Source organism: Mirounga angustirostris, unplaced genomic scaffold (genome assembly GCF_029215605.1).
Source record: "Mirounga angustirostris isolate CCGP_5_RB_7025 unplaced genomic scaffold, mMirAng1.0.hap1 SCAF_10, whole genome shotgun sequence".
NCBI lineage: Eukaryota > Metazoa > Chordata > Mammalia > Carnivora > Phocidae > Mirounga > Mirounga angustirostris.
The window spans coordinates 8,362,602-8,374,438 of record NW_026991718.1 but is presented as its reverse complement, the minus strand read 5'-3'; positions in this window follow the sequence as shown (position 1 = coordinate 8,374,438).

Genomic DNA, 11,837 nt, shown 5'->3' with positions numbered 1-11,837 from the left:
CATGAATTTAACTCATTTTGCCCTCAATTTGTTGGTTTATGATGAATTAGCCTACTGAAAAAGTATCTGAGCAAATTGGCTGGGTATTTCTAATTTGCTACAAATTCTGTTAAAGGCGATTTGTTTCCATAGTTTTAAGAAATGAGGTAAAGGAAAGAAAAGGAAACCTCCTCACCTTCTTATTATTTATTAAGTGAGAGGATATTAAGAAAAACTGTCCAAGTATCAAGTTCCTACTATGTGCCAGATTCTGCGTAACATTCTCTCCGGTAAATGACCTCCTTTAATCTTTACAACAGACCAAAAGAGCTGAGATTTAGATTTAGGTATGCCTCTGAGTGTGAGATCTTGGGGAGAATTACTTCTTGGCTTTCCACAAAAATATTTATTAAGTGCCTCTACTAGACACTCCTTGGTAATGTGGAAACAACATTATAATAAGACAAAAAGTCTCTTACCTGTTAGACAAAAAACTCAAGAACTTACAACTGAGTCTGTTAAAAATCCTAAATCTTTATCCATTTATAGCAGATCTCAGAAAAATACCAGAAAGACCCAAGAGCATTCATAATAAAAAAAAGTCAAGAGTAGTGCACTTTGTGTTTGTGGTGGGTGTTGGCGTCAGAGACAAGTTCTCACAGACTTCAAAATATATCATAAAGACATTCTTTAAGTAATCATTTGGTACCAGCATATAAACAGGAAAACAGTGATGAATGAAGACAGAAAGTTAAGACAGGATTTCACATATACAGTAGGATTTAGTAGATATTTCAATGGAAAGGTGAAAATACATATTATTTAATTGGTATTATTTAATAATACATATTTATTATTAATTAGATTCTGGAGAATCCCTCAGGAAAAATCACTGTCTCACTGCTGGCCTCAAAACAAGAGGTAGCTAGACCAATGGTTTTAACTGTAAAATGTAAAACTTTAAAAGCACTTCAGAAAAAGATGGATTTAAATCTGTACATAATCTTAGAGTAGGGAAAGTCTTTCTAAAGAAGACCAAAAAAAAAAAAGAAAGAAAAAGAAAAAGCACAACAATTAATGACAAACCTAACCATATAAAAATTATATTAACAAAAAGTCAAACAAATAACAACATCATGAAGAGAGGACCTCATTTTTACAATGTCAGAGAGAGGTACAGAAGTAAAGAAACAGGGCGCCTGGGTGGCTCAGTTGGTTAAGCGACTGCCTTCGGCTCAGGTCATGATCCTGGAGTCCCTGGATCGAGTCCCGCATCGGGCTCCCTGCTCAGGCAGGGAGTCTGCTTCTCCCTCTGACCCTCCGCCCTCTCATGTGCTCTCTCTGTCTCAAATAAATAAATAAAATCTTAAAAAAAAAAAAAAAAAAAAAAAAAGAAGTAAAGAAACAGATCCCTCTTCCCTAGCTGAGTGGGAGTGACTACTGTGGGGTCCCTTACTGGGACCCAGGGGACTTGCAGGAAGGATGATAGCACTTTTCCCAAACTGTGAGCCAACTGAGCTGTAGACGTGTGCATGACAAGCCTTGTATCTAAAGCAGTAGAGAAATGGTAGAGATCATCCCTCAAATGTAAGCTTGGAATTTGTGTTATAGAAAATGTATGTAAGGCCTAAGCAGAGGAATGTGTGGCTGGAGAATTGTCAGGAAAACTTAAATGTCTTTCATGGTGTGCAGGGGCATGTGCGATCTCAGAAACCAGTACCTTGCTTTTGCTTGAGCATCTCTAAAAGCGTGATCCATGATGAAGAGAGCCAACCCAGTAGTAGAGTGAGTAGAAGCCATGGTTAGTATGCATGCTAAGAATGGGGGAATCTGCATTCCTGCTGTCCTTGGATCTTGGAGAACATGGAAAAACTTGGGGAACCCCATGGCTCCATACAGTACATCATGGGGGGAAAAGGCAGTGGGAGAAGCGTAGGGCTTCCTCAAGGGGATATGGGTGCCTAGGCTACTGGCAGGAGTCAAAGGAGTATGGCTCCCTTTTGAAGGGGTCCTTGGTAACAAAAGAGTAAGGTAAACTGAACACATTCCCCCAAACCCACATGCACCATTTATGCAAACCACCACTTCCACAGAGGTCAGCTGTGGCCACAGCAGTGAGAAGCAGCCCAAGGACCATGACTGGTTTCTGCAGAGACGGTGTGTGGTGGGCCACTGGGACATTCACCAGGACATAGTAGCTGGCCACGAGGGACAACTGTGTCCTCTCTTCTCTTCCATCCTCTGAGCCTCCAGCTCTTGAGGGCTGGAATCAGAAGAGGAAGGAAAGAAGATCACATAAATAAAGGAGTTCTTCTTGCTTTTGGCTGAGACGGGAGAAGTGTAAGAGGACCTTGTGGTCCTTCCCGTACGGACCCCTGACCCAAAGTTAGTCATGAGCTCGGAGGATGGAAAGAGATGAGCTGGAGATTAATACGCATCCTGATGGGATGTTTTAATACTGAGAAAGTTGTAGGCTTTGCCCAAGGGAAGAGTTTGACAACCTGTGTAAGTGGATGGGAAAAGTCCTGATTATATACCGACAGGTTTCAACTGTTAGATTAACAAGCGCCTGTCTGTGTGTAGAGGTATGTATACAAACAGGCGTATCCCTTTTTGTTTAAATACAAGTCTGTCAAAAATATAAAAAAAAAAATAGAATTGCCATATGATCTAAGAATTCCTCTATTGGGTATTTACCCAAGAATACAAAAACACTAATTTGAAAAGATATATGCACTCCTACATTTATTGCAGCATTATTTACAATAGCCAAGATATGGAAGCAGGCCAAGAGTCCATCCATAGATGAATGGGTAAAGAAGATGTGATACATAACTACTCTTGAATATTACTCAGCCTAAAAAAAAAAGAATGAAATCTTGCCATCGGCAGCAACATAGATGGATCTAGAAAGTATAATGCTAAGTGAAATAAGTCAGTCAGAGAAAGACAAATACCATATGATTTCACTCTTAGGTGAAATTTAAGAATCAAAAAAATGAACAAAGAAAGAAAGAGACAAGCAACAACAACAAAAACAGCCCAGACTCTAAACTACAGAGAGCACAGTGATGTCACCAGAGGGGAGGTGGGTGAGAGGATGGGGGAAATAGGTGAAGGGGATTGAGAGAACACTCACCAAGATGAGCACTGAGTCATGCACTGAATTGCCGAATCATTATATTGTACACCTGAAATTAACATAACATTGCATGCCAATTAGACTAAAACTTAAAAAAATCAGATATAAAATAAAATAATTAAAAAGAAATGAATCACAAACACAAGTAGAAATTAACACCTTAAACCATGAGTCAGAAAATATTTCTTCTAAAGGGCCAGCTAGTAAATATTCTGGGTTTTGCAGGCCACTTAAGGTCTCTGTCACATACCTTTCTTTGCATCTTTCTAAACAACCTTTAAAAATCATGATAGTCACGCTTAGCTCAAGGGTCAGGCAGAAGCAGGCTCCAGGCTGAATTTGGCAAGTGGACAGTCTCCTAGAGGGGAGACTCCAAGACAAAATATCAGTATTTGGGAAAAACTTCAACTCCATAATATTGAATGTAGCCTTTCTAAGAGAGTATGTCCTCTTACAAAAAGAAAGAAAAAGGTGATAATAATCAAATTAATGCTGCTGACATGTCAAGGAAAGGATGGCACTCTGATGCTCAAGCCCCACTGGCAGCCCGGTGAGAATCTGCAAGGTTTGGGCAAGACTTCTAAAAATGTTTTTAACAGCTTCGTTGAGGTATAATTGATATAGCAAAAAAAACTGCTAAAACTCCACACATTAAATATTATAAAAATATCCACATACCCAAAGCAATCTAAGAATTTAACGCAATTCCCATCAACACCCCAAAGGCATTTTTTTACAGAAATAGAAAAAGCAATTCTAAAATTCACATAGAACTACCAAAAAAAAAAAAAGAAAGAAAGAAAGAAAGAAAGAAAACCTGAATAGCCAACGTCATCTTTAGAAAGAAAACTAACCCTGTAGGCATCGCATGTCCTGATTTCAACATATATGAGAGCTACAGTAATTAACCAGTATGGTCCTGCCATAAAGACAAACATACAGACCCGGGAGAGAGAACAGAAGCACTTTCTGGGCTTTATACTAGTGGGTTGGCTGGTGGAATATCAAAGTGGTGTGGTTAGACAGAGAGAAGCGTTCCCCAGTTTGGCTGGCCTTTTACAAACAGCTTCTGAACTTTTCCCTATGCTACAAAACGGGCACCAAATAAGATCTATGGTCTTGCGGCGCCTGGGTGGCTCAGTTGGTTAAGCGAGTGCCTTCAGCTCAGGTCATGATCCCACGGTCCTGGGATCGAGCCCCGCATCGGGCTCCCTGCTCTGCGGGGAGCCTGTTTCTCCCTCTCCCACTCCCCCTGCTTGTGTTCCCTCTCTCGCTGTGTCTCTCTCTGTCAAATAAATAAATAAAATCTTAAAAAAAAAAAAAAAGATCTATGGTCTTGCAAATAAAACTTCTCCTTAATTGTAGGAAACAAACTGAGGGTTGCTGGAGTGGGGGGTGGGGTGGGAGGGATGGGGTGACTGGGTGATGGACACTGGGGAGGGTATGTGCTCTGGTGAGCGCTGTGAATTGTGCAAGACTGTTGAATCTCAGATCTGTACCTCCGAAACAAATAATGCAATCTATGTTAAGAAAAAAAAAGAAGAAGAAGAAGGTAGCGGGAGGGGAAGAATGAAGCGGGGGAAATCGGAGGGGTAGACGAACCATGAGAGACGATGGACTCTGAAGAACAAACTGAGGGTTCTAGAGGGGAGGGGGGTGGGGGGATGGGTTAGCCTGGTGGTGGGTATTGAGGAGGGCACGTTCTGCATGGAGCACTGGGTGTTATGCACAAACAATGAATCATGGAACACTTCATCTAGAACTAATGATGTAATGTATGGGGATTAACATAAGAATAAAAAAATAAATTAAAAAAAAACAAAAAAACACTTCTCTTTGTCACTACTTTTTTTTTTTTTCCTTCAGTAAAGGCACAAACATCACCTCACAATGCCAAGGGGAAATAGAATATATCATCAGCACGAATAGCGTGGTTCTAGTGGGCTGTCTTCCAGAAGGACTGTGCGGGCTCCTGGCAGCTGGAGACACGCCCTCGTCCACCGGCCCTGGCCATCCCCGCTTCACGCCGCCGCAGATCCTGGGCAGCAAGCACGCTTCTGTTACGGTTTTGGGGGAGACGGAGTCCTGCACCAAGATTTGCTGCCCCACCTGTGCGCATAAGACAATGAACCTCAGCGGAGACTCACTAAACAGAAAAGCTGCTGCCTCGAAGTTGTTCCTGTTTCTGAAGGTCAGCCCTGGATCCGACCACAGGCTCTGCAGGACAGTGTCGGTGCGTAGCTCAGCCAGCCTGCTCATCCCGAACAGAGCAGGTTTTTGAGAGATAATAGAAGACAACCATCTGTTCTGTCCTGCCCTGTGGATGCCCATGGAACATTCTGGGAAGTTTCTTAAGTACAAAACAAAAATGCATATCACAGTCTTATGGTTTGACTTTTTAATTTTTATCATGTGTTCTATATTTTTGTAGTTTGCAAAGCACTTTGTTTTAAGTACAAAGTCGTGGGCCATGGAAGACTTTTCTGGGGGCCACCTCCCCTGGCACACACCCAGCCCTTGCTGGCAGATTCGACTTCCCACGATAGACCCTGAAAGGGGGGCCGTCCACATTTTCTAAGCCTTCGTTGGGCAAGAAAGCCTAAAAGCTGGAAGCTGGAAGGAATACTAGTGAGAGGGCTTTGGCTTTTGTTAATTCTCTGAGGGAGAGAAAGAGCGAGAGAGCAGACCCTTTCTGCCTTTGGAAAGGGTTTCAAAGGATGGAGTGTCTGGAGAGTGTGGTCGCTTTGGGGTCATGAGAACCGCGGCAGAACAAGGTGAGGGTGAAAGTCATGCTGAGAACGACAGAGAGAACATTAGGAAGACGTGAGCCATGGCTGATATCTGTAAGCAGTGGGCTAATTATCTCCACAACACCCCTGCCTCAAGGTATCTTTGGAGTTCTTAATTTTTTAGGGCTAAGCCACTTCTGCTCAGATATCCTGTTACATACAACTGTATTAGAGAAAACGTTAAAAATTGTGTGTCAAAACCTTCGATCCCATTCCCCTAAAGAAGCTGGTGTTGTATCCTACTGAGTGTATTTCAAGAGTCAGACAACTCTATTCCTTCAAACAGGTACATTCATATACACATAAACATGTGGATTTGTCTTTCCTTTATTTTTACAAAAACAGTGCCGTACTATACACAACATTCCATAATTTGCCTTCTCAGTTTATATGGCTATGCCATAAGGTCCGTAGATACAGAGAGGATCCCCTTTGAATTCCTACACACCATTTCATAGTATGAGGTTAATAAGGACGAACACGCGTCTGTTCAACCCTTTCCCTCCTTGACAGTACTTCAACAAGCATCCTTGCACACACATCCCCACACCCTGCTGCACAGAGTCTGCGAGAGAGTTTCCCAGCATGGCCTTGCGGAGTCCAAAAATATGTGTATTTTCCATTTCAGTGGTTCCTGACTTTAAGGAGGCCAACTCAGAGAATAAAGGGGAACCTCCTGATCTTCCCGAATTTTTGTTTTGTTTCTCCATATATTTGTGAAAACCATGGGCAGAATCAATCTTTTCTTATATTGTTTTCACTGTCTCCTTGCAAACAACAGCATGCAATAACTCTTAGAGCTGCAATCCAATGCCTACCACAGAGCCATCGTCATCATGAATATCCCCTCTAGGTCAGCCACTGAAATAAGCATACCTTCAAAACTGGCAATCATCCTGTTGATATTTCCAAATTTTAAAATGTCCAGTGTTACACATAGCTCACCGCAATGTCAAAACCCATTCTTCCTTGAGGACCTGTGGCTTCTCATGTACAAATGGATCATCATGGAAAGAAGCCATCACGTTGTCCCTCCCTTTAAAAAACCGTTGGCACACACCAAAATATATAATTTCGGAAGTGTGCCTAAGTATACTTCCCCGACATCCTCATGAGATTGATATGAGGAAAAATGGAGAAAACGTGTTTAGAAGCACATTGTGAATCATGACTCCAAATTGAAAGAGGATACATTACTTTTAATATTTTCTTTTTTAAAGAAATTATTTACTTATTTATCTGACAGAGAGAGAAAGGGGGGAGAGAGAGACAGAGAGTGCACAAGCAGGGGGAGCAGGAGAAGGAGAAGCAGGCTCCCTGGGGCCTAGGTTTGGGATCATGGGGCTCTAGGACCCCGGGATCATGACCTGAGCCAAAGGCAGACGCTTAACGACTGAGCCACCCAGGCGCCCCACTTTTAGTATTTTCTCCTAAATCAATATATTGTTATATTGAGTACACAGAAATAGCCCCTCAACAAATTAGATATATTTTAATAGTCCGAGATACAAATATGATACTATTGGGATATCATCTTACCATGTTATTACATATGTGCTGGTTTTTAATCAACCATAACCCACTTACTTTGATTTCGCTCAAGAAGTTTGTCCCACTAAACTTGATAGAGGACTTGAGGGGTATGTTTGTCTTTGTCCCCAAAATGCTATTTCATAGAATGCAAGAGTGAATATCACAGCACCAATGTTCATAGCAATCTTCCAAAACAGAATTCAGCAAAGGCACTTTCTGAAGGACTAAGTTAATAGTGTTGAAGTGCGTAACATCCCGGTGGATGGGTCTGATGCAAGAGTAACCTAGACACTTGGAAAGGTAGAGGGACCTACCTCCAGCGAAGCCATTCAACCCATTTCACAAAACTTGTGTTTACAGTGTGACAGAGTCAGAGGTTTTCAAGGAGCTGTTTGTCTCAGGCACATATCTGATGCAAGGTAAATGTAAGGCAAGGTGGTAATCCGCCTAAATATCAATGTTCTTTGAACCCTGCTATAAAAAGGCTACCTCACAGCCTGGTGGGGAGGACAGAGAGAAGATGACTTATTCTTGTCACTACTGTTTTAGCTGCTGTCACAGGGTAAGTACCCAGTAACACCATCCCGACCTCCTTAGCGTCTCCGCATGATGCACAATTCATAAACCATTGTTTATTACTTGTTGTTGTGAGCACAACATGTTTTCAATCCACAACCTAGGAAAACATTGTAAGAACTGAATACCAGGGGCACCTGGGTGGCTCAGTCGTTAAGCGTCTGCCCAGGGTCCTGGGATCAAGCCCTGCATCGGGCTCCCTGCTCAGTGGGGAGTCTGCTTCTCCCTCTCCCTCTGCTGCTCTCCCTGCTTGTGATCTCTCTGCTTTCTATCTCTATCAAATTAATAAATGAAAGAAAGAAAGAAAGAAAGAAAGAAAGAAAGAAAGAAAGAAAGAAAGAAAGAAAGAAAGAAGAAAGAAAGAAAGAAAGAAAGAAGAAAGAAAGAAAGAAAGAAAGAAAGAAAGAAAGAAAGAAAGAAAGAAAGAAAGAAAGAAAGAAAGAAAGAAAGAAAGAAAGAAAGAAAGAAAGAAAGAAATGGATGCTCCTGTGCACCCTGAGCATCCCTGAGTGACCCCGCTTGGCACCATGCCCCCTTGTGCCATGTCCGTTTGTCCTGCTGACTGCACGTCCCCTGAGACCTGACTAGACTGTCCTCCGCCCTCCATGCACCCAGGCACTGAGTCAGTCAATAACTTTGTATTGATGTGACATTTATTCAATGTCACATCCGCACTGTGTCTCTGCCTGCTGCATTCTTCCTAAAATCCGAGTTCCATGATGTCCTATGTTCTCAGGATTAATGGCTTGCAGCATAAAATCATAGTGCAGTCTGCCGCACAGGCTCAGGTTTATCTGAACCTCATGTCCTTGTACGTTACTTCTCTCAGATAAATTTAGCCATGTTCTCACCTTTTTTCCCTCTAAGCCTGTGTGAAGCTCAGTGTAGATTTTGTCCTCTATACATGGTGACACACGTCCAAGAATTTCTCCAGAGGCAGCTAGGAATTGACCAAAAAATCTTTATGGATCAATTTCAATAAATGGACCAAACAACAGTCCACTAGCTCTGTGGGTAATATAAAGCCAGAAAAATTATAAAGCTGAAAGGATTTTGTAAAAATAAGTATAAAAACAAATCGGAATCAGGGGGAAATTTCCAAACAGTGAGAACTATTTAACTAGGAAAACACTTCCCTAAAAGCAGGTGAAAGATACCATTTTTTGTAGATATTTTAAGGTACTTTAAAGTGCGCTTGTGGGGCGCCTGGGTGGCTCAGTCGTTAAGCGTCTGCCTTCTACTCAGGTCATGATCCCAGAGTCCTGGGATCGAGCCCCACATCGGGCTCCCTGCTCAGCGGGAAGCCTGCTTCTCCCTCTCCCACTCGCCCTGCTTGTGTTCCCTCTCTCGCTGTGTCTCTCTCTGTCAAATAAATAAAATCTTAAAAAATAAATAAATAAAGTGCGCTTGTGAAAGCCCGAGTTGGTGAGCCAGCCCACCCATCCACACGGAAGAAAGGGAATGGAGGCCAGCATCGGTTGGTTGGCAGGGCACGTTCTCATCCAAGCAGAGAGATGGGAAGGGTGATACTGTCTCCCTCTGTGTCCATTATGTAAGCAGAAAAAGGGTGGAGCGTGTGAGCGGAGCAGGGCAGTGATTATAGGGACTGAGAAAGGAAGCCCACATGACCAGAAGGGTAATCCACTGAGTGAAAGTTACTCTCGCTTCTCCAACAGAATTTCTTACTTAAAAAAAAAAAAGAAAAGAAAATAAAAGCTCCATTCCTTGGTTTTAGGGTAGCGACTGTAAAGGGTGTGAGTGGACAGATTGCAAAATACCATCAAAACCTGTAACTTGACAGATGTCCACTATTTGAAAAAGCTATAGTGCCCAAATTATTTTCAGATTACCCAGCACATCACAAGTAATAAAACAGAGTAATGACTCACGCTCTGTTACTTATTCATCTTCCACTCAGTCTAAAAAGCCATAAACCTTGCACTGATGGATGTAAATCGTCTCAGACAATTAGTTCCAATTGTGTGATAGCAAATTTGAACTCTCTGCAGTTTAATAATCAGGAAGCCTTGGAACTCGGATGGGAGTGAAGTCAGGGGAGGAAAAGGGGGTGCTGCTTGAGAGGCAGATGCGTAATGACCAGAAGCTGCCAGGAGAAATCTCACCGCAAACAAATGTGACGATTCAAATACAAGCGTCCAGTTCTTACGTGCACCATTGGTGGTAATAAAATCATTGCTTTAAGTAAGCATACGTGTTATTTCTTCCTCAAATGCTCACCCAAGATTCTTCCAGGAAGTAGAAGATGCTGTTTGGAGAATAAGCAGCTCCTGTTTGTAGGTCCATGTCTACATTCAACAGTCCTTCAGGTATGAAGTTGCGTCATGATACTAGGTGTGGATATTTCTCCAGTTTTTTTTGCACTGGCCAAAACTAATAAATGCATAAAATGTCTAGGCTCATTTATGAGTAGCTTATATAGTCATAACATTTTAGATAAGGAGAGAATTTTAGATCTGGGTTATCCTAAGATTGTATTTTATAAACGCAGGATATAATGGCCTAAAGGAGTTTTAGAGTTGCCAGAGGTCACACCACTAGTAAGGGCAGTGATTAAGATAAACCCACATTTAACCCCAGGCTAGCCTCTTTCCACCCATATGCACTCACTGGTTGTTAAAAAATAAAATAAAGTGAATCCATGGATGCACTGGATTGGCTGTACTAGATACGTCAAAAAGGAGGACTTAGAGGAATAATCTGCCCATGGCAATTTATTACAGCCACCTAGGGCCACAGGAACCCTAGGAGGTCATCCATTTAAACCCCCATTTTCTGAATAACCCATACATGGCCACACCCCCACCTACATTCTCAAACAGACACATGATACTCAACCCTCCACCTTGCACCTCCATGTCATGCATGAACCAGCTTATTCTGAGCATCTGAAATGAAGGGAAATTTATTTCCTCCTGAAAGACTGGTCCCATCTGAGAAGCTCTTACTATTAGAAAATCATTTCATTGGGACAAAATCTTTCTCCCACTGGTCGGGGCACCAACCTCTGGGGTGTGTGAAAACATGGCTAGTCCCATGCCTGTTTCAGCCTTCATACATTTGAAGACAGCTCTTGGGAGTCCTTGAACCTTCCATTCTTCAAGGTAAACCTTGAAGGTAGCCCTTCTTCTTAGAGCCTGTTAACTCATCTCTGGACCTATTCCAGCTCTCTGGGTTGTGACTCTGTGAAGCCAGGAAGGAGTCTAAATTTCCGGGGGAGAATGCCTACTGGGAAGTATAGAAGGACAATTCCCTCCACCCAGCTGGCCCCTAGATTGTCAGAGTTTGTTTGCTTCAATGTGACTGCCTCAAATAGATATCTCGTCATACAGAATTTTTTAAAATGTCCTTTTTGATTATGCCAGGATTATATATGCTGATTATATATTTTATTATTTTATGTATTTATATATTATAAAATATTATGTATTTGCTTATGCTTCATATTATATAAATATACATAAATATAAATATACATAATGGAAATACACAAATGTGTGTGTGTACATGTATATAGATAGATAGAGTTATGGACTTTTCTTTCCTTATCTTATTAAATCCCCCAAATCATGTTGTCCCTACAGGTTTCTCTTTAAAGTTTTATTCTAAACTAATATCGATGCATTAAAAGCCTAGCGTAAGCATTAAAAGAAATTGGGGCGCCTGGGTGGCTCAGTTGGTTAAGCATCCGACTCCTGATTTCAGCTCAGGTCATGATCTCAGGGTCCTGGGATAGAGCTCCATGTCAGGCTCCATGTTCAGTGGGGAGTCTGCTTGAGATTCTCTCTCCCTCTCCCTCT